At 34.4% G+C, this 25,000-nt stretch overlaps 1 pseudogene; it reads right to left on the minus strand.

Annotated features, from left to right (window-relative positions):
- Window positions 1-25,000, minus strand: part of LOC137622822 (opioid-binding protein/cell adhesion molecule homolog) — a 112,398-nt pseudogene that overhangs the window by 41,062 nt on the left and 46,336 nt on the right.

Here is a 25,000-nt window from a genome sequence, read left to right on the forward strand (position 1 = left end):
GTGGAGTTACAGCTCAGCTTTTTATTGCCCTTGTTGGCTAATGATCAATAAATCGAGATAGCTTTTGGGAGAGGTATGGGGGGGGGGGGTTATTGATGGATTGGAGCTAATGTTGTGGAAAACTTATGAAGTAACAAAGAGACTATACTATAGTGACTATAGTCACTTGATCACTTGATCAGCCCAGGGTTTCAAATCGGGCGTGTTATGACCGTAGAGTTGGGTGAAGACTAAAATTTTATTCTGATGTAAATTTCTGAAATGATTAGAATTTCAGGGCAGTAAATCATGCTTTGGATGTATCGACTTGCTTTTGTTTTCTATGCTATAATCTAGTAACCATTCCATCTGTTACTTAACTTTGGATATCCTCCTTACTTGTTTTACATGCTTTTAATTTAGGATTTTTTCCCCCCTATTGCTAAGCTTAGGATATCTCTCCCTGCTTTTTCCTCATAGTTCCGCTTTTTTGGGGGTGGGAGATAAAAAGGTCTGGGCAATATAAGGACTTTAGTCTATTTGTCCATTTTTGCCTCTGTAGTTCTCTTTTTAGGCAAATGTACAGTAGCTGTTTTTTTTTTTTTTTTTTTTTTTTTTTTTTTTTTTTTTTTTTTATAAGTATATATGTGGGTTTGCAGGTACTATTTTATAGGGTCATTAATACAATGCCCGTAGTTAACCTAAAAAAAATCTTACATGAAAATTGCTTCATAAATCCACACTACCCCGTCTGAACGGACATGCTTGAACGTAATCATCTGTGCCTTGGTCGGCAGTTTGTCTTTCTCAGGGGCTTTCAAACTTGTGATGCTCCTCTTACAATGTCCAGTGTCATGCAGAAATCACTTGATTGTGGTCAGGAAGTTTGTTTGATTGGTCTTGACTTTAGTGCAGTGTTTGACCAAGTTAATCATGGGGCCTTTGTTTTCAAACTTGCACAATTGGGAGTTGGTGGTTAAATTCTTTGTGGTTTTATAGAATGTTTAACCAGCATTGTTATTATTATTATTATTATTATTATTATTATTATTATTATTATTATTATTATTTTTGTTATTATTATAATTATTATTATTATTATTGTTATTATTATCATTATTATTATTGTTATTATTATCATTATTATTATTATTATTATTGTTGTTGTTGTTATTATTATTATTATTATTATTATTATTATTATTATTATTATTATTATTATCCTTATTATCATTATTATTATTATTATTATCATTATCATTATCATTATTATTATTAATTGCTAAGCTATAACCCTAATCGGAAAAGCAGGATGCTATAATGCCACTGGCCCCAACAGGGGAAAAGAGCCCAGTGAGGAAAGGAAACAGAAAAAATTAAATATTGTATTATTATTAATTGCTAAGCTATAACCCTAATCGGAAAAGCAGGATGCTATAATGCCACTGGGCCCAACAGGGAAAATAGCCCAGCGAGGAAAGGAAACAGAAAAAATTAATTGTAAGAACAGTAATAACATTAAAATGAACATTTCCTATATAGACTATAAATATTTTAACTTTAGAATTCAAACAATATCTGGTGATCATCAGAGTGGTGTGTTTGTCCCTTTACTTTTATTGATATACACTTTTCTTACTGAAAAAAAAAGGTTTGTTGCTTGTGCAGATGATGCTACTCGTTTTACATCGATTTGATTGGTTCCTGAATCCCTTAATGAAGATCTTGATATTATAATGAATGATTTAAAGTTTCCAGGCTTTAAATCATTCATTATAATATCAAGATCTTCCTTAAGGAGGGCGTGGGATAAATTATGGGAAGGAAGGAAGTTAAGCCAAACTAAATTCAAAGCATGATATAAGGTTATCTTACTGTTTCTATAATTCCGTGCATCTCATTTCAATTTCTGGCTGTGGTTATTGTAGATTCTCTTTTATTATTATTATTATTATTATTATTATTATTATTATTAAATGCTAAGCTACAACCCTAGTTGGAAAAGCAGGATGCTATAAGCCCAGGGGCCCCAACAGGGAAAATAGCCCAGTGCGGAAAGGAAATAAGGAAAAATAAAATATTTTAAAAATAGTAGCAACATCAAAATAAATATTTCCTATATAAACTATAAAAACTTTAACAAAACAAGAGGAAGAGAAACTAGATAGAACAGTGTGCCCGAGTGTACCCTCAAGCAAGAGAACTCTAACCCAAGACAGTGAAAGACCATGGTACAGAGACTATGGCACTACCCAAGACTAGAGAACAATGGTTTGATTTTGGAGTGTCCTTCTCCTAGAAGAGCTGCTTACCATAGCTGAAGAGTCTCTTCTACCCTTACCAAGAGGAAAGTAACCACTGAACAATTACAGTGCAGTAGTTAACTCCTTGGGGTGAAGAAGAATTATTTGGCAATCTCAGTGTTGTCAGGTGTATGAGGACAGAGGAGAATCTGTAGAGAATAGGCCAGACTATTCGGTGTATGTGTAGGCAAAGGGAAAGGACCGTAACCAGAGAGAAGGATCCAATGTAGTACTGTCTGGCCAGTCAAAGGACCCCATAACTCTCTAGCGGTAGTATCTCGACGGGCGGCTGGTGTCCTGGCCAACCTACTACAATGTATGCAGATAATTCTAACACGATTCACTTTTATTTCATAATGCTCATTACTTCACGGTATTCTAGAAGCTTTATTCCAGCTCTGTCGAAATTGTTGAGTGTTCTTCCAATTAAACAGTTGAATCCGTAGAGCTTTGGAAGTTCATGCAAAAGGTTTTTTTTTCTCTTTATTAGTTTATTCTTTACTTCATACATTTATTCAGTGGATGCTTTTCCAATAAGGGTTCTTGAACTTGTGGAAATAGTTATGATAATCTATTTAAGTTTATATATATATATATACATATATATATATGTATATATATACTGTATATATATATATATATATATATATATATATATATATATATATATATATATATATATATATATATATATATATATATATATACATGTATGTATGTATCTGTCTATGAAAAATCAGTAAACCCATATGATTGAATTGGCTCAATGATTTGATGATTTTATATAATAACCTATAATAACACTAAAACATTTATATATACATACAAACATACACACATACACAATATATACATACATATATATATATTTGAAGATCTACACCATTTTACTCAATCCTGCAAATAGATATAACTCCATTTTACTACAAGAACAAATTCGAGAGCAAGCATCCTCCTGCCTTTTTTTTTTTTTTGGGGAAAGACAATATTGTTTTACAATCACTTTTTTTTTTTTTATGACGGCTCGTCAAATCCAAATTGCCTCCATGAAATCTCCAGGGGGCTACGCTTCTCCAAAGGCCCAGGCGTCTAGCGACATCTAGCATCCAACAAATGGGTAAGTTAGCGGCATCTGGCATCTGTCAGTTTGCGAGGTAAGCGACCTCTAGCATCTGTCGGTTTGCGAGGTAAGCGACCTCTGGCATCTGTCGGTTTGCGAGGTAAGCGACCTCTGGCATCTCGATTGCTTGTGAAGTTAAGAGCAGCTGGTGTCTTGTGGCGAGGTGGAGCAGCACATGGCAGCTGAAGTCTGCAGATTTTGAGGTGGGAATTGTGTCCCCCGACCCCCCTTAAAAAAGGCTTGACATTTTTATGGATAGGAGAATTTTTCGCTATTGGGGAAAAGCTTGGTTTAATGAGCTTGCTGTTTCCACCAAGCTGAATATGGTTTAAGCTTTATACATTGCTTTTCAGTAATAGTTTGAAATTAGTTTGAACAAAATAACTTATATGTCATGTTTAATATAACCGCAAATTTTCTTAGCTCGTCAATTTATCGTCTTTTTTTCTTCCCTTGCTTATTTTGAAATCTCAAGGGTCCCATTCTGCTATTCTTGATGTCCATCTATTATCTGTCATTTTCATTATATGTCCTCCCCATGTCCATTTCTTTTCCTTATATGTTGTTCCTATCATTATTATTTCCTATCATTATTATTTCCATTGCTATTTGAGTTGTATGTAGCTCATGTTCTAAGGCTTTAGTAAGGCTCCAAGTTTCCGATGCATAAGTTGATACTAATAAGGCCATATGATCAAACACTTTTCTTTTTAGAGATATTAGTATTTTACTTTTCATAATCTCATTTCATTTGCAAAAAAGATAAAAAGCTTTCCATCCATGTTTATCCTTTTAACACCAATGGGGGAATAACGTATCAATTTAAGATTTGCAGATGACATAGTTTCGGCCAGTGAATCATGAGAGGAATTGCAAAAGGTAATTGAAGAAGTGAATAGAGAAAGCAGAAATGTAGGATTGAAAACGAATGTGAGTAAAACTAAATGTTCAATTAAAATGCAGACAGACAACATATAAGAGTTATGGACAAAACTCCAGAGATTTTCAAAGTTAAAGAGTATCTTGTGTACTTGGAATAGACAGTTAGTGTTTCCCCAGGACATGAAACACCCAAACACACTCACACACACACACACACTATATATATATATATATATATATATATATATATATATATATATATATATATATATATATATATATATATATATATGATAAATTTTGCACATTTTTACGTGTTTTTCATATTCAAATAAGCCATATATATTTTGATACATTAATGTCTGGATTCTCTTAACGACCTCGGGATCAGAGCCCCAGGCGAAATCACACAAAGACAAGAGCTTGGCTCCGGCCGGGAATCGAACCCTGGTCGGCAAGCTTGTATAGACAGTGACTAAGCCACTTGGCCACTGTATCTGTATCTATATGGGTGTGTGTATGTATGTGTTGATTATTGATTTCATTCTATATGATAGATAGATAGATAGATAGATAGATATATATACTATATATTCTATATAACAGCAAATACAGCTATTTTCATTCCACTGTAAGACAAAGAGCTCAGACATGTCCATATTCATGTCTGGGGTTTGGCCAATTTTCATCACCACGCTGGCCAACTGTGGATTGGTGATGGTGGGAGATTATCGTCTGATCGCCCACAGCTGGTCATGGTTCTCTAATCTTGGGTAGTGCAATAGCCTCTGTACCAAGGTCTTCCACTATCTTGGATTCGAGTTCTCTTGCTGGAGGCTACACTCGGGCGCACTATTATATTTTATTTCTTTACCTCTTGTTTTGTTAAAAGTATTTTTTTTTATAATTAATATAAATGATGTTTATCTTAATGTTGTTACTGTTCTTAAAATGTTTTCCTCCCCTCGTTTCCTTTCCTGACTGGGCTTTTTTTTTTTCCTGTTGGAGCCCTTGGGCTTATAGTATCCTGCATTTCCAACTAGGGTTGTAGCTTAGCAAGTAATAATAACAATAATCGCAAACCCTTTCACCAAGTTTGTCCCCTTAACAACGGTATGTGTATATATATATATATATATATATATATATATATATATATATATATATATATATATATATACACACACATATATATATATATATATATATATATATATATATATATATATATATATATATATATATATATATATGTGTGTGTGTGTGTGTGTATGTATGTGTATTTAACATTAAAGTGTTTATTGTAAAAAATAACATCAGATCAACGACATTCAGACTTAATTTATGAAATTATTTCTACATTCACATAATTGATACAAGCCAAAAATCAAAATAGTTCCCCATCGATATCTTGCAAATGAATGAAGGAAAAGAAAGTCCTGTATAGAGGAATTGGAAAATAGAATTATTATTTGGCCCATTGACAGACTATTGGCAGCCTGTTCCAACTACTTGCATTGAATATTCACTCGTTCCTTGCACTCGGTTTGGTGCTTACTGCATATGAGGGTTTTGGTTTTGTTCTTCACCCGACCAGTCAGAAAGGTGGACACTTGGCTATCCGTGTAGACACCTCAGGATTATGTATGTAATCGACGGATAGGTTTGCGTAAAGCAAATGGGTGTTACAGACCAATACATACACAAACACAGCCATTAGAACACCTAAAAACATATAGACATCTCACACGTCTCGAACTGTGAGATGTTGATACTAATAAGGCCATCTGATTAAACACTTTTCTTTTTAGAGATATTAGTATTTTACTTTTCATAATCTCATTTCATTTGCAAAAAGATAAAAAGCTTTGCATCCCATGTTTATCCTTTGAACACCAATGGGGGAATAACTTAAGACTCCTTGCTGTTGGGAGGAAGGGCGATGGTGGCTGGTACAACACACGAACATACGCTACCGGGGTCTAGGCGATGTCAGGCAGGGCAGCCGGTTGGGACTGTGGTCCACCCCAAGAGCCAAAACAAAGTCCTTCAAAAAGAAGGCAACCGTGTTACGCCATACGAATGGGAAAAAAGCACGCTAATAGAAGAAGAAGAAGAAGAAGAAGAAGAAGAAGAAAAAGAAGAGAAGATGAAGAAGAAGAAAAAGAAAAAGAAAAAGAAGAAGAAGAAGAGGAAGAGAAGAAGAAGAAAAAGAAGAAAAAGAAGAAAAAGAAGAAGAAGAAGAAGACTGTCTTGTATAGCAATAGTTTTTTTTTTATATCTTCTGTCGTCTTATTTCTTGAAGGTTTATACACACTTTTCCCCAACATATTTTAAATTTTCTTGAAATGGCTTAACCATCTGTTAGGTTTGTGGTGGCCTATGTGGTAATGTCCTTGAATGGTGAACGCTATTTGGTGTTCGAGTCCCGCTCAACCTCGTTAGTTTCCTTGGTCGCTGCAACCTTACTTCCTTGTGAGCTAAAGATTGGGGGTTTGGGGGAGCATATAGGTCCACCTGCTGAGTCATCAGCAGCCATTGCCGGTCTCTCCTTGGTCCCAGCTTGGGTAGAGAGTGTGCTTTGGCGCTGATCATATGTATACGTGGTCAATCTCTAGGTCATTGTTCTGCTTGATAGGGCAATGCCACTGTCCCCTTGCCTGTGGCATTCATGAGTGGCCTTTAAACCTTTAATCTATTTCGTCTAACCCCACTGTTTCACATATATACTTGGCATCTATTCACATTTCCTTATTTCAGTTTTTCTAATGATACAGTATAAGGGAGACAATGAATCTCGTTTTCTTTTTCTCTCAGTTATACGAAAAATCCTTTTCACTTTCGTAAGGATGAATTAATTCCACAATCCTCTTACTGTCACTTTAATAGACCTTATCCTTATTTCCTATATCTTTACCATACATTCTGCTACCCGGGTTTTCTTTTACTCATTCCGTTTTGTCTGATTCTATATATTATTCGTGATAATACTATATATATATATATATATATATATATATATATATATATATATAAATGTACTTATATATATGTATATATACATATATATATATATATATATATATATATATATATATATATATATATATATATAAATGTACTTATATATATGTATATATACATATATATATATATATATATATATATATATATATATATATATATATATATATATATATGTATGTATGTATGTATATATATATATATATATATATATATATATATATATGTATATATACATATATGTGTGTATATATATGTATATATATATATATATATATATATATATATATATATATATATATATATATATATATTTTATACATATATATACATATATATGTATATATATTTGTATATGTATGTATTTGTATATATATGGATAAATATGTGTATATATATGCGTAAATGTATGTATACACATACACATATATTCATATCAAAGTTGTATGAGCATTTCAATTGTTTTTAAATATTTTCTTGTGTTTATGTATTTTCTATAGATTTATAACTTCAAAAAAAGTTGACATTAATTCTGCATTAACTAAGGAAGGGGTTGTGGTATTACTCTCATTGGCTTATTAGTGAGCATTGCTCTCTCTCTCTCTCTCTCTCTCTCTCTCTCTCTCTCTCTCTCTCTCTCTCTCTCTCTCTCTCTGTAGGTTATCTTGGTTACTGTTATATCCCCTCTTTCGTTGTTGTTAATTTTGTCTCTTGTTGTTAATATCCTCTTTGATTTTGGTAACAGACAATGAACCCTTCCACTACATATTACCAGTTACTATACAGTACTTGGTTGACCTTATGTCATTATCAACCAAGTTCCCGAAAATATAAAATCTTAAGAACCATTTATAGGAACAAGATAAATTTCATCACAAAATCCCTCCTTAGAGAAGACAATAACACCTTTCCTACTTCAGGTTTATTATGTGTCTCTAAACTAGATGGAAGGCGACATCATGAATTATGTGGCCGTATAGAAATTGCAATATCGCAGCGGCATAAGCATAACCGGCCTCGGTGGTTTTGAGTGATTCAGGATTCTCTGCTGAACATGTAAATTTATTCATGGTGTTGGCTCACATGTTCCCACGCCTGGCGCGGTTCTGTTCCTCATTGCAATGGATGACATCATTTTGGAGGGGGAGAGATAATCCCCAGATTGTCTTCTGTTTGGTTTCAAGGAGCTTGGGAGATCAATTGGAAGGATTCTTTATTCCCAGGAGTTAGAAAAGATCCTGAGGCCATCCTTTTGTAGATCATGAATAGCGGTTTGGTCTCAAGGAGCTCGGAAGATTCATTGACAGGATTCTTGAGCTCGGGAAATTCATTGACAAGATTCTTTATTCGGAGTAAAGAAAGATCTTAAGGGAGTTTTTTGGAGGATCATGAATAACCTTTTGGTGTCAGGAGATCCATTGACAGGTTGTTTTTATCCTCAGGAGGAGTAAAATGGATCCTGGGGCCGTTTTTTGGATGATCATGAATAACTGTTTGGTGTCAAGAGATCCATTGACAGGTTTTTTTTTTTTTTTTTATCCTCAGGTGGAATAAAAAAGATACTGAGGCCGTCCTTTGGATGATCATGAATAACTGTTTGGTTTCAAGAAGCTCGGGAGATTCATTGACAGGATTCTTTATTCTTAGGAGTAAAAAACGATCCTAAGGACGTCTTTTAGAGGATCATGAATAGCTGTTTGGTCTCAAGGAGCTAGGGAGATTCATTGACAAGATTCTTTATCCTTAGGAGAAGTAAAACAGATCCTGAGGCCGTCTTTTGAAGGATCTTCTGTTTGGTCTCAAGGAGCTTGGGAGATCAATTGACCGGATTCATTATTCCCAGGAATAGAAAAAGATCTTGAGGCCGTCTTTTGGAGGATCATGAATAGCTGTTTGGTCTCAAGGAGCTAGGGAGATTCATCGACATGATTCTTTATCCTCAGGAGAAATAAAACAGATCCTGAGGCCGTCTTTTGGAGGATCTTCTGTTTGGTCTCCAGGAGTTCGGGTGATCCATTGTCAGGATTCTTTATCCTCAGGAGGAGTAAAAAAAAAATGTCCTGCGGCCGTCTTTTGGAGGGTCTTCTCTTTGGTCTCAAGGAGCTCGGGAGATCCTATGACAGGATTCTTTATCCTCAGGAAGAGTATAAAAGATCTTAAGGCTGCCTTTTGGAGGGTTTTCTGATTGGTCTCAAGGAGCTCGTGAGATCCTTTGACAGGATTCTTTATCCTCAGGAGTATAAAAGATCTTAAGGCTGCCTTTTGGAGGGTCTTCTGTTTGGTCTCAAGGAGCTTGGGAGATCCATTGACAGGATTTCTTATCCTCAGGAGAAGTAAAAAAAAAAGATCCTGAGGCCGTCTTTTGGAGGGTATTCTGTTTATTACCAAGGAGCTCAGGCGATCCATAGACCGGATTCTTTATCCTCAGAAGGAGTAAAAAATGATCGCGAGGATGTCTTTTGGAAGATCATAAATAGTTGTTTGGTTTCAGTAACTCGGTGATCTATTGACTGGATTCTTTATCCTTAGGGGGAGTAAAATGGATCCTGAGGCCGTCTTTTTGAGGATCATGAATAGCTTCTTAGTCTCAGGGATCTTGGGAGATCGATTGGCCGGATTCCTTATTCCCAGGAGTAAATAAAGATCCCGAGGCCGTCTTTTGGATAATCATGAATAACTGTTTGGTGTCAGGAGATCTCTTGACAGGATTCTTTATCCTCAGGATGAATAAAAAATATCTTGAGGCGGCCTTTTGTAGAGGGTCTTCTGTTTGGTCTCAAGGAGCTCTGGAGATCAATTGACAGGATTCCTTATTTTCGGGAGTAAAAAAAAGACCGTGAAGCCGTCTTTTGAAGGATCGTGAATACCTTTTTGGTCTCAGGAGATCCATTGACAGGATTCTTTATCCTCAGGAGGAGTAAAATGTATCCTGAGGCCGTCTTGTGGAGGAACACAAGTAGCTGTTTGGTCTCGAGGAGCTCGGGAGATCCATTGGCGGGATTGTTTATCCTTAAGAGTGAAAAAAAGATCCTGAGGCCCTCTCGAGCTCAGGAGATCAATTATCCCCAGGAGGAGTAAAAAGGATCCTGAGGCAGTGTTTTGGACGGTCTTCTGTTAGGTCGCACTCGGGAGATGCATTGACAGCATATTCTATCCCCAGGAGGAGTAATAAAAAATTCCTGATGCGATCTTTTAGAGCATCGTGAATAGCAGTTTGGTCTGAGCATCTCTGGAAATCCATTGACAGGATTCTTTATCCTCAGGAGAAGTAAAAAGAATCCCGAGGCCGTTTTTTGGAGGGTCTTCTCTTTGGTCGCAAACTTCTGAGGAGATCCATTTACAGGATATTTTAGCCTCAGGACGAGTATTAAAAGATCCAGAGGCCGTCCTTTAGAGGATCATGAATAGCGTTTTGGTCTCAGTAGTTTGGGAGATCCAATGACAGCATTCTTTATCCTCATGAGGTGTATAAAAGATCCTGGGTCCGTCTTTTGAAGGGTCTTCTGTTTAGTTTCGAGGAGCTTGGGAGATCCATTGAGAGGATTCTTTGTCCTCAGGAGGAATAAAAGAAGATCCTGAAGATGCCTTTTGGAGGGTCTTCAGTTTGGTCTCAAGAAGCTCAGGAGATCCATTGCCAGGATTCTTAATCCTCAGGAGTAAAAAAAAAAATACAGAGGACGTCTTTTGGCCGATCATGAATAGTTGTTTGGTCTCAGTAGCTCGGGAGATCCACTGCCAGGATTTCTTATCCTTATCAGGCGCAAAAAGGATACTGAGGACGTCTTTTGGAGGATCATTATTAGCTATTTGGTCCCAGTAACTCGGGAGATCCGTTGACAGAATTCTTTATTCTGGGGAGTAAAAAAAAATCCTGAGGCCGTCTTTTGGAGGGTCTTCTCTCGGGAGATCCATTGACAGGATTCTTTATCCTCAGGAGGAGTAAAAGAGATCTCGAGGCCGTCTTTTGGAGGGTCTTCTCTCTGGTCTTAAGGAGCTCGGGAGATCCATTAACAGGATTCTTTATCCTCAGGAGGAGTAAAAAAGATCTCGAGGCCATCTTTTGGGAGGTCTTCTGTTTGGTCGCAAGCTTCTGAGGAGATCCATTTACACGGTATGTTATCCTCAGTTCTAAAGGATCCTGAGGCCGTCTTTTGGAGGACCATGAATAGCTGTTTGGTCTCAGTAGCTTGGGAGATCCAATGACAGCATTCTTTATCCTTAGGAGGAGTAAAATAAAAGATCCTGAGGCTGTCATTTGGAGTGTCTTTGGTAATGTCTCAAGGATCTTGGGAGATCCATTGCCAGAATTCTTTATCCCTAGAAGGAGTAAAAAAACCTGGAGGACGTCTTTAGGATGATCATGAATAAGTTGTTTGGTCTCAGTAGCTCGGGAGGCTGTCTTTTAGAGGGTCTTCTGTTTGGTCTGAAGGAGCTCGGGAGATCCATTGACAGGATTCTTTATCCAGGGGTGGAGTAAAGAAAGATCCCGAGGACACCTTTTGAAGGATCATGAATAGCTGTTTGGTCTCAGTAGCTCGGGAGATCCGTTGACAGGATTCTTTATCCTCAGGAGTAAAAGAATGTCATGAGGACGTCTTTTCCAGGATCATGAATAGTTGTTTGGTCTCAGTAGCTCGGGAAATCCATGGACAGGATTCCTTATCCTCAGGAAGAGTAAAAAAAAAAAAAAAGATCCTGAGGCCGTCTTTGGGAGGGTCTTCTGTTTGGTCTCAAGAAGCTCGGGAGATCCATTAACAGGATTCTTTATCCTCAGGCGAAGTAAAAAGAGATATTGAGGCCTTCTTTTGGAGGATCATGTGTTGCTAGTATTTACAAGTTTTATTCCAGCTCTGACCAAGTTGTGGAATGGTATTCCTAATTAGGTAGTTGAATTGGGTTAATTCCAAAAGTTCAAAGTTTTAGCCAAAGTTTTTATGTTGAAGTGGCTGACATTAAGTCTCTTTTTATAGTTTATTTATGAAAGGTAGATTTCATTGTTGCTGTTCTTAAAATATTTTATTTCAATTGTATATTACTTCTCTTGTAGTGTATTTATTTCCTTATTTATTCTCCTCACTGGGTTATTTTTCTATGTTGGAGCCCTTGGGCTTATAGCATCCTTCGTTTCCACTTACCCTTGTATTTTAATTACTGTTTATAATAATAATATTAATTAACTTTGTTGCTTGCCGAGTGGTCCCTTGTAGGTGGTAAGGCCATCAATGCCCTTAACATAGTGCTATGTAGGCAATACTAGACGCTTTTTTTATCATACCTTCTGCCCAAAGCTACAATCTATTTTCAGCCATAATAATTTACATCTGTCAGCTTTCCTTTTTTCCTCATCATGATGTTTAGTCTTTTAATTGCATCATTACTTTTTATTCAACTATTTGCTTCCTTCTCTGTTGCATCCTGGCACCGAATGGCCTCCCTGGCCTTTTGGCCCAAAATCAATCTACCATGAATTCCAAGTTACGTGATATTGAGCGCTGCGGTAAAACAGTAAAACCGTCTTTGTGTGTATATTCAGTGATAGCCATTATATTATTCCATGATTTTTCAGTCTCACTTTGGTTATTTCCCGACTCTTAAATAATTCGTTTGTTCAAAGTTGCAGGATATGATCTGGTAAATTCACCCATTTTCAACTGGAACCTCCACTATCGCTAATGGCATCTCTCGTAATGGGTGGTGGGGCTAACTTAAATTTTATAATCCAATCCAAGGCATAATGGGATGTGCTACTTGCTTTAATGCCTGATAACAGAGGTCTTTTGAGGTTTAATGAAAAGAGACTGTGATACTCCTTTTAGTCGCCAAATGTTATTGACCTAATGTTGATAATTAGATCTGGGAAAGAGTGTATGTTCATCGATTTATTTCCTGTAAGAGAAACTCTACGGACATCAAACGCCACATTTAACTTATTTTTTATTTTTTTGTCTACGGACATCAAACACCACGTTTAACTTTTTTTTTTTTTTTTTTTTTTTTTTTTTTTTTTTTTTTTTTTTTTGGACATCAAACCACGTTTAACTTATTTATTATTTTTTTTTGTGTCTACGGACATCAAACACCACGTTTAACTTTTTTTTGTTTTTTTGTTTTTGTTTTTTTTTTTTTTTGTTTTTTTTTATTTTAAGACGAAAAGATTATATTGTAAATACGATGACAATAATGAAAATAATTATGATAATAATAGTAACCGCATAATAAAGAAGGAACGATTCGTTTTATAAATGCTTCCCTCCTAATTTCCACTCACTTTTCACATTTCTTCGTCCAAAGAGACTTTTCAAGTCTCCAAAATGACCATTCCAACTCCCTTTTCACAATTCCTCGTCCAGAATACAGAATGATCATTCGAAACACATGTTTTGGCTCTTATGAAGAAATACGACCATTGCATGCATGATTTACCCTAGTGAAATCACGTTGCATGTTAGGCCAAGAGTTGTTTTATGCAAGGGAGATAAACATTGCAAAATAACGCTTTAATAATGCTACGCTTGCTTTAGTTCCGGTTGGGAATACTTGTTCCATGACAGTACGGTTATTCTTGGATGCGATGTAAGTTGTATTTTCACAGTGGGACTTAAATGGGAAACAAGTACCGGTTGTTGTTGTTGTTGTTAATGTTATTTCTATTAAAATTCGTATTGTTGTTTATGTTTTAGTTATTGGTGTGTTTACTTTGTTGTTGTTGTTATTCATTTATTTATTATTATTATTATAACAAGGTAGCGAATTAATAATTATGAAAGGTCAATTTACTGTTATTATTATTATTATTATTATTATTATTATTATTATTTTTATTATAACAAGGTAGCGAATGAAAAAAAATATGAAAAATTAATTTACTGTATTATTATTATTATTATTATTATTATTATTATTATTATTATTATTATTATTATTAATAATAATAATATAATTATCATTATTGATATTATTATTACAAGGGAGCGAATTAAAAGAAATATCAAAACTTAATTTATTATTATTATTATTATTATTATTATTATTATTATTATTATTATTATTATTATTATTATTATTATTATTATAATGAAACCAGTCACTCTACCACAGCACCATTCCTCCAACATGCCATTTACACAAGGGATGAAATCGCAAGCCGCATATCCAAGCACCATTCTTTCACTCAGAACATGCTGTACTTAAACTTGGAACGACTTAAAGCTCCTTGAACGAGTAGATTATCTTCATTCCCAGCGATGGGGGAATAAGAGACTGTGCTAGATGGACTCCAATATAGCAGATATCCTGGACTCCAATATAGCAGATATCCTGGACTCCAATATAGCAGATATCCTGTAGCACTATCCAACCGGCCACGGGAAGCTGGGTATTATTATCACCAACATTTTCGGTGCGCAAGAAAGTAGTATGATTTATGGCTGGGTCACCAGGGAGTGTCCTTGAGGTAAAAGTTTCAAACCTCTGTCTGCATTGTTTAGCATATTTCATCAAAACTTTCGTTCGCGTGAGAGAAAGAGAGAGAGAGAGAGAGAGAGAGAGAGAGAGAGAGAGAGAGAGAGAGAGAGAGAGAGAGAGAGAGAGAGAGAGAGAGAGAGAGAGAGAGCGAGTGTTTCAAGGATTTAGGATGTCTCTAAGACGTTTTAGTCCATCCGCTGAGACTTCATTTGCTCTTTGGTAGAGCGATTTTGTTTAAGCATTTAGAGAGAGAGAGAGAGACAGAGAGAGAGAGTGTTTCAAGGATTTAGGATGTCTCCAAGACGTTTTAGTCCATCCGCTGAGACTCCATTGGCTCTTTGGTAGAGCGATTTAGTTTAAGCATTAAGAGAGAGAGAGAGAGAGAGAGAGAGAGAGGAGAGAGAGAGAGAGAGAGAGAGAGAGAGAGAGAGAGAGAGAGAGAGAGAGAGAGTTACAAAGATTTTATAATCCGCTGAGACTCCATTTGCTCTTTGGTACGGCGAAATAGTTTAAGCATTTAGAGAGAGAGAGAGAGAGTGTGTGTGTGTGTGTGTGTGTTCCCGGTTTAGCTGCCTCAAGTCCGCTTAGAGAGACTGGACGTGTGCGGTATTAGTATCTGGGGAAAATAGCCCAGTGAGGAAAGGAAACAAATTGGGTGGTGAATGAGAAATAGATAAGAATATCTTTTTTTTTTCTTTTTTTTTCATTTCCAACATCAAAATTGGCGATTTTCATATCCGAAAAAAAAAATCTGGAAACTTATTTTGAAAAAAAAAATAAATTCGAAATATATTTAGCAATTTTAGAATCCAACAAATTTTAAAACGGGCAAGAATCGTACCTGTGAAAATCAAGCTAATTCCAATTTTGAAAATCCCATCGAGCCAAAAAAAAAAAAAAAAAAAAAAAATTATCCAAAATTTTGAAACTTATCTAGCAAGACATTTTAGAATCCTGCAAATTTTAAAACGGGCAAGATTCCTACCTGTGAAAATCAAGCTAATTCCAATTTTGAAAATCCCATCGAGCCAAAAAAAAAGTAAAAAAAAAAAAGAATTATCCATTGTCATAACAGAATACAATTTCCTAGTGGAATAATCTCGCCATTTCTGTCGCGTCTGTTCTCATGATTGCACGGCTTTGATTCATTTCGGGGGTTTGAAGCGAAATTGCAATAAATAGTTCATACGCCTTCATTTCGAATTTTTTTTTTTTTTTTTTTTTTTTTTTTTTTTTTTTTTTTTTTTGAAAATTTAATACTTAAGGTGTATTTATTTGCCGTTGTATGTGTTTTTACAATGTAATCAAACCACAAGTCAGTTAAGTGTTTTTTTTTTTTTTTTTTTTTTTTCAATTGCAATAAATAGTTCATACGCCTTCTTTTCGAAAAATGGGGTTCTTATTTTTTTTTTAATTGAAAATTTAATACTTAAGGTGTATTTATCTGCCGTTGTATGTGTTTTTACAATGTAATCAAACCGCAAGTCAGTTAAGTGTTTTTTTTTTTTTAATTGCAATAAATAGTTCATACGTCTTCTTTTCGAAAAATGGGGTTCTTATTTTTTCTTTATTGAAAATTTAATACTTAAGGTGTATTTATCTGCCGTTGTATGTGTCTTTACAATGTAATCAAACCACAAGTCAGTTAAGTGTTTTTTTTTTTTAATTGCAATAAATAGTTCATACGCCTTCTTTCCGAAAAATGTGGTTCTTATTTTTCTTTTTATTGAAACTTTAATACTTAAGGCGTATTTATTTGCTGTCGTATGTTTTTACAATGTAATCAAACCACAAGTCAGTTAAGTGTTTTTTTTTTTTTTTTCAATTGCAATAAATAGTTCATACGCCTTCTTTTCGAAAAATGGGGTTCTTATTTTTTTTTTATTGAAAATTTAATACTTAAGGTGTATCTATTTGCCGTTGCATGTGTTTTTACAATGTAATCAAACCACAAGTCAGTTAAGTGTTTTTTTTTTTTTTTTTTTTTAATTGCAATAAATAGTTCATACGCCTTCTTTTCGAAAAATGGGGTTCTTATTTTTTTTTATTGAAAATTTAATACTTAAGGTGTATTTATTTGCCGTTGTATGTGTTTTTACAATGTAATCAAAGTACAAGTTAATTTCATATCGAAAATTAAATACTTTCTGTGTATTTATTTGCCTTTTTATGTGTTTTTACAATGTAATCAAAACAAGTTAATTTCAAATCGAAAATTAAATACTTTCAATGTATTTATTTGCGTTTATATGTGTTTTTACAATGTAATCAAAGCGCAAGTTAAGATTTTTTTTTTTTTAAAGTCTGGTGGATTTGTTATCTGGACTATAATAAATTCAAAACATTAATTTATCATTAAATATTTCATATAATGTAATGAAAGCACAATTTAAGATCAGTTCAATTTGTTTATGGGAGAAATAGCAACGTCTGGCAACTTCTCATCTGTTTATGGGAGAAATAGCAACGTCTGGCAACTTCTCATCTGTTTATGGGAGAAATAGCAACGTCTGGCAACTTCTCATCTGTTTATGGGAGAAATAGCAACGTCTGGCAACTTCTCATCTGTTTGTGGGAGAAACAGCAACGTCTGGCAACTTCTCACCTGTTTATGGGAGAAATAGCAACGTCTGGCAACTTCTCACCTTTTTATGGGAGAAATAGCAACGTCTGGCAACTTCTCATCTGTTTATGGGAGAAATAGCAACGTCTGGCAACTTCTCATCTGTTTATGGGAGAAATAGCAACGTCTGGCAACTTCTCATCTGTTTATGGGAGAAATAGCAACGTCTGGCAACTTCTCATCTGTTTATGGGAGAAATAGCAACGTCTGGCAACTTCTCATCTGTTTATGGGAGAAATAGCAACGTCTGGCAACTTCTCATCAGTTTATGGGAGAATTAGCAACGTCTGGCAACTTCTCATCTGTTTATGGGAGAAATAGCAACGTCTGGCAACTTCTCATCAGTTTATGGGAGAAATAGCAACGTCTGGCAACTTCTCATCTGTTTATGGGAGAAATCGCAACGTCTGGTAACTTCTCATCTGTTTATGGGAGAAATAGCAACGTCTGGCAACTTCTCATCTGTTTATGGGAGAAATCGCAACGTCTGGCAACTTCTCATCTGTTTATGGGAGAAATCGCAACGTCTGGCAACTTCTCATCTGTTTATGGGAGAAATAGCAACGTCTGGCAACTTCTCATCAGTTTATGGGAGAAATAGCAACGTCTGGCAACTTCTCATCTGTTTATGGGAGAAATAGCAACGTCTGGCAACTTCTCATCTGTTTATGGGAGAAATAGCAACGTCTGGCAACTTCTCATCTGTTTATGGGAGAAATAGCAACGTCTGGCAACTTCTCATCTGTTTATGGGAGAAATAGCAACGTCTGGCAACTTCTCATCTGATTATGGGAGAAATAGCAACGTCTGGCAACTTCTCATCAGTTTATGGGAGAAATAGCAACGTCTGGCAACTTCTCATCTGTTTATGGGAGAAATAGCAAAGACTTAAAGTGTCCAATCATGCTGCGAGTAAAGCACATGTTAAGTTTTATACCCTTTTTCCAAAATTGAAATGTATGACGGACAAGATTAGGTAATTATGAAATCTTATTTCATAATATTCTTTTCGATTTTTCTGTTGCATATAAGAGTGACATTTAATTTTTCTTTCTCTATATTGGACTTCTCTCTAGAATTATTAGTTAGAAATTATAACCTTGAGAGATTTCCAATTAACCTTTGAGTTTCTTGATGGATAACTTCACTTTTTCGATTTCAAATTGAAATATATATTTTTGTATTTTTTTTATGATTATATTTCCTTCACTTGGCAGGGGTGAATGTTTTATATCCTGCCTTGTACCTGGTAATTGAAAATGTAACTTTTATGTAATAATTAAACTCTTTGATCTGATAAGAGGTGTTTATCGAGATGGTTTTTTTGTATAGTGATTCAATTTTTTTTTTTACTTTTTGATTTTTTTTAATTGGAAAGAAAAACATTTTGTTTATTGAGTCCTTTGCTTCTGAAAGAAAAGACACAGTTACTGGCATTCTGTCGTTTCCTCCACCCTTCTTCATAGGAGGCTGATGGCTAACGACAGAACCCAATACTCGGACACGAGTGGGCGCCGACGACGATATATATATATATATATATATGTATGTATGTATATATATATATATATATATGTCACTAAGTTTGCAAGACTCGTATTCTGTACCAGGAAAAGTAGACTATTTTATATTTATTTTAACTTGGAGAACAAAGGCCTCAGACATGTCCTTTTCCACTTGCGTCTGTTTATGGCTTTTCGATGCCAGTCTGTACCCGTAAATTTTCTTAGTTCGTCAGTCCATCGCCTTCTCTTTATTTCCCCTGCTTCATCTTACATGTTAGAATATGTTTTACTTCGGTTTGCTATAGTATATATATATAATATATATATATATATATATATATGTATATATATATATACTATAAATATATATATGTGTGTATGTATGTGTGTATATATATATATATATATATATATGTATATATATATTTATATATATATATATGCATATATATACTATAAATATATATATGTGTGTATGTGTATATATATATATATATATATATATAAAGCCAGTACCCAAGGGCAAATAGATATATACCACAGGAGGTTATATACCAACCCCCTGTTGCTTCTTAGTCATTGGTGTTCACCCTTCCAAGTCTTGATCGAATTGATATATTACTAAAGTATCCCAAATCAAGATAAAGAGACATGATGGGTACAATTACGTATCTAGGGTCCTTGTTGTATAACAGTTAATTTCCCTTACTGTTACTATTAGCAACACAAGTCTCAAGTTTAGGAGAATATAAAGTACACAAGGTCCTCAGCATGAGTCCTTAGTTTAATAGAAAATAAAGTACACACGGTCCTCAACATACACCATTTGGATACATTGCTCATAATGAAATACTGTACTGTAATAAAACAATATTAATATAATCTAGTACAGGAAGGAAAATGACATTTGTAATAAGGAATTGGAATAGCTGTTGAGTTTTGCAGCTGAAAGTGAGTTACACTTAAAAAGTTCCCGTAAAGAAAAACGGTAAAATAATGTGAATAAATGTTGCCAGGCATTTACCGTTTTAAAAACGGATATATTTTTTTTCTTTTGTGTGTGTGTGTGTGTGTGTGTGTGTGTGTGCAGATGAAGCCTACCCTCGGCTATTTTACTTACAAATAGCTTCTCGGAATCCTAATAAGTTGGAAAGTTTAGGACTTTCTGTACAACATGACCCCAAATTTACGATATGAATTACAACTATCGTATAACTTTAGATAACATTACCTCATTGTTGTGGTACCACAGGACATACGAAGGAGGCTCTGGAAGATCGTACAGGATACAGGTGATGTTGATCATGCTGTTCCTCTGCACATAGACGTCAGGAGACCCTAGGATCTCTCCTCTTGGCTCTGAAATCGATAGAGACAGAATATAAGACATTTCCTAGGGGTTACTTTCTCTTCTCATTCTTGGTGTGTCCATTTAGTTTGCTTTTAGAATATTTTGATTGTTATGAGAAAGTTAAAAAAAGGGATTTTGTTTACATCTCACTAGTTCATTAAAAGGAAAAAAATGGGTATGGGCCCGCAGTCTCATCCCCTTAAAAACTGTGAAAAACTGTAGAGATAAATTTCTTCTATGCCACCTTCTAGAAGGACAGACAGGTGCAAAAACTGTCAATATTTTTACCAATTAAAACTAATTTAGCTACTTAGAAAAGGACATAAAAACCCACTTTTGATATTGATTAAAAAAACCAATTTTTTAATATTAATTAAACTCTCTCTCTCTCTCTCTCTCTCTCTCTCTCTCTCTCTCTATCTCTCTCTCTCTCTGTAACCAACTTTAGAGATGTCCAGAAAGAAAAGAATTTTGTCCGTGCAACACTCTCTCTCTCTCTCTCTCTCTCTCTCTCTCCTCTCTCTCTCTCTCCAACTTGAGACATTTCCAGAAAGAAAAAAATTGTGCATTACTTAATCTCTCTCTCTCTCTCTCTCTCTAACTTAGAGAACTCCTGAATGAAAAATATTTTGTATGCATTACTCAACACACTCTCTCTCTCTCTCCTCTCTCTCTCTCTCTCCTCTCTCTGTAACCAACTTTATAGAAATCCTGAAAGAAAAAATGTTTTGACTGTGCAATACATAATCTCTCTCTCTCTCCTCTCTCTCTCTCTCTCTCTCTCTCTCTCTCTGTAACCAACTTAGAGAACTCCTGAATGAAAAATATTTTGTATGCATTACTCAACTCTCTCTCTCTCTCTCTCTCTCCTCTCTCTCTCTCTCTCTGTAACCAACTTAGAGAACTCCTGAATGAAAAATATTTTGTATGCATTACTCAACTCTCTCTCTCTCTCTCTCCTCCTCCCCTCCTCCTCTCTCTCTCTCTGTAACCAACTTAGAGAACTCCTGAATGAAAAATATTTTGTATGCATTACTCAACTCTCTCTCTCTCTCTCTCTATCTCTCTCTCTCTCTCTCTCTCTCTCTCTCTCTCTCACCTAAGACCTTGAGGTAAGTGTTGAAGGCCTTGATGGGCTTCGTGCTGATCTGACACTGGTAGTTTCCCTTCGTCCCTGGGCTGGACAGACTTGATTCCTGAGTGTCCACTGGTTGGTGCCATCCTGGTGGATGGACTCGTACCTCAGGTCAGAGGTGTAGGTGTACCTCCCGACCGTCAGGATGCGGAGGTCCCCGCCCTCTTATCCAGGATACCTGAGGATTAAAGAAAATAGGATTGGTCTAAGGTTTGTTGGTAGAGATGGGATTGGAATTTGGGGGTCACAGTTTGAGATGCCAGTTTTGGTAGCTGTGTTTGTTTATCATTTGGGTGTTTTAGTTTATGACTTAACCCAATCCAGCCCAACCTAACCCAACCTAACCCAATCCAGGCCAACCTAACCCAACCCAACTTAACCCAATCCAGCCCAACCTAACCCAACCCAGCCCAACCTAACCTAAAATGTTAATTCGGTCAAGGCGTACGGAATGTCATTAGATCTTGCGTATGATAATTTGAAAATCTGATTTGAAAAAAAATACATTATATAATTGACTATCAATTATAAAATACATCACGGACCAATATGATTAATCTAGATCAGTGGTTCCCAAACTATCTTACCTGACGCCCCCTTTTTGCTTCCAGTAGACCTGTACGCCCCCCCCCCCCTCCCCTTTTTTTTATATGAAATGATTCTTACAGTTATATCTTAGCATTGTACAGGAAAACAGATTTCTGTTTGTATTACATTTTAATAATGAAAGCCACTCAAACAAATAATAGTTCATTTCCAGTAACTAAAAGCGAAACATTTGGTTCAAAGTGACCGAAAAAAAGTTTGAACATTAGCAAATTGGGCAAAATTGAGTTACAATTTTAAAAAATAGATTATTTGAAAACATGACATATAATATTTGGAAATACTTATGAGACTCAGGCACAATTTCTGATCAAATTGAGTGAGATGGATGCATGTATGTAATGACAGATATTTGTTCTTTTGATGATTTTATTATTCTAAACAAGTAATTTCGAGCAGATGACTTCACGCCCCCCCTTGTATCATCCTCACGCCCCCCTAGTGGGGCGCTCCCCCCCAGTTTGGGAACCACTGATCTAGATAGAATAAAATTTTAGGAATTTTAAGATGAGAGAAGAGTAAATCTGTAACTTTTAACATTAGAGAACAAGAAATACGTATATATGTAAATGAAAAGTACGTATGAAAAATATTTTTCATTTTGAATTGATTTTATATTTCATAATGAACAGTGTTTTAGTGAGTATTTTTTTTTACAATGTTTTCAATGTGTTTTTATCCTTGAAAAAGGGTTAAACCCTGAAACGTTGACAATATTATTGTTGTTGTTATTATTATTATTATTATTATTATTATTATTATTATTATTATTATTATTTTATAATTGTTATTATTATTATTATTATTATTATTATAATTATTTATATAACTTATTATTATTATTATTATTATTATTATTATTATTATTATTGTTATAATTATTCATATAACTTATTATTGTTATAATTATTCATATAACTTATTATTGTTATAATTATTCATATAACTTATTATTATTATTATTATTATTATTATCATTATTATTATTATTACCAGCTAAGCTACAACCCTAGTTGGAAAAGCAGAATGCTCTAAGCCCGATGGCTCCGACAGTATTGTAATAAAATAATAAATTAGATAAACAAATAGAGAAAACGTATATTCAATTAATATGCTCACTCACAATTGACGAATTAACATCCAGAGTTAATGAGGTCACCCGGTAATACAATCATACTTAAGTACACTCGTTAATAATCCCCTTAATTAACGAGGCAGTTCGCCAATTGGGTAATTGACCAAGTTTTCGAGTCTCGAGGTCCCCCCCCCCCCCATGCTTAGCCTCGACCTTTTTTTTCATCTCGCTATTTCTTCTTGTAGTTAAGAAGGTAAACGAGTTTGATCTCTTTTCTCTGTTGCTTTAGAGACCTAAATGGCTTGGTGTAGGAAGGGCTACTTCAAATTTAACATAGCTGTAGTAATTTAAAGATTTTGTGGGATTTGAATTCATTGTGGATTATTTTCGATTCTTTCAATAATTCATTCGGACATCTTTTTCATGTTGTTTTTTTTTATGGTTTCGAGACGGAAATTAATTAAAAATACTCATATATTTTTTCAATGTTATTTTGATTTTCGGCGTTGTTTATTAACATTGCTGTAGTATTTAAAAGTTTTTCTGGGATTTCAATTCATTGAGATTATTTTCGGTTTAGTTATTTTATTCACATCTTTTTTTATGTTGATGGGGATTTTTTTTACGGTTTCGAGACGGAAAGGATTTAATAATATTCATATATTTTTTCAATGTTATTTTGATTTTCGGCGTAGTTTATTAACATTGCTGTAGTAATTTAAAGTTTTTCTGGTATTTGAATTCATTGTCACTATTTTCGGTTCTTTAGTTATTTTATTTACTGTTCGACATCTTGTTTATGTTATGGGTTAAATATTCATATAATTTTTCATTGTTATTTTTATTTTTTGCGTTGTTTATTATCATTGCTGTAGTAATTTAGTTATTTTCTGGATTATGAATTCATTGTCACTATTTTCGGTTCTTTAGTTATTTTTTTCGCTGTTCGACATCTTGTTTATGTTATGGGTTTATTTTTACGGTTTCGAGACGGAAATGAATTAATAATACTCATATATTTTTTCAATGTTATTTTCATTTTCAGCGTTGTTTATTGTTATTTTATTTACTGTTCGACATCTTGTTTATGTTATGGGGTTTATTTTTACGGTTTCGAGACGGAAATGAATTAATAATATTCACATGATTTTTCATTGTTATTGAGATTTTCGGCGTTGTTTATTAACATTGCTGTAGTAATTTAAAGTTTTTTCTGGTATTTGAATTCAACGACATTATTTTCGGTTCTTTTAGTTATTTTATTTACTGTTCGACATCTTGTTTATGTTATGGGTTTATTTTTACGGTTTCGAGACGGAAATGAATTAATAATATTCATATAATTTTTTCATTGTTATTTTCATTTTCAGCGTAGTTTATTGTTATTTTATTTACTGTTCGACATCTTGTTTATGTTACGGGTTTATTTTTATGGTTGCCAGACGGTAATGGTGTATTAATGTCCTTATAAGTTTTCATTGTTATTTGGATTTTCACTATTGTTTATTGAAAGTATTTGGAAAATTTGAATTAATTTTGAATGCATTGTGATTATTTTCGATTCTTTTGTTATTTTATTCGCTGTTCGGCAGATTTGTTATGTTAATGGGGATTTTTTTATGGTTTCGAGACGGTAATGGAGTAATAGTGTTCATATAATTTTTCATTGTTTTGATTTTCACTTTAGTTTATTTGTTCATGGTTGTATTTCATTAGTTCTTCTTTATTATTCGTCCTTATTCATATAATTTTTCATTGTTTTGATTTTCACTTTTGTTTATTTGTTCATGCTTTGTATTTTATTAGTTCTTCTTTATTATTCGTCCTTATTCATATAATTTTTCATTGTTTTGATTTTCACCTTTGTGTATTTCTTCATGATTGTTGTTCATGATTTCTTCATTCTTCTTCTTTCTTATTTTTTTCTGAAAGA

Source organism: Palaemon carinicauda, chromosome 29 (assembly GCF_036898095.1).
Source record: "Palaemon carinicauda isolate YSFRI2023 chromosome 29, ASM3689809v2, whole genome shotgun sequence".
NCBI lineage: Eukaryota > Metazoa > Arthropoda > Malacostraca > Decapoda > Palaemonidae > Palaemon > Palaemon carinicauda.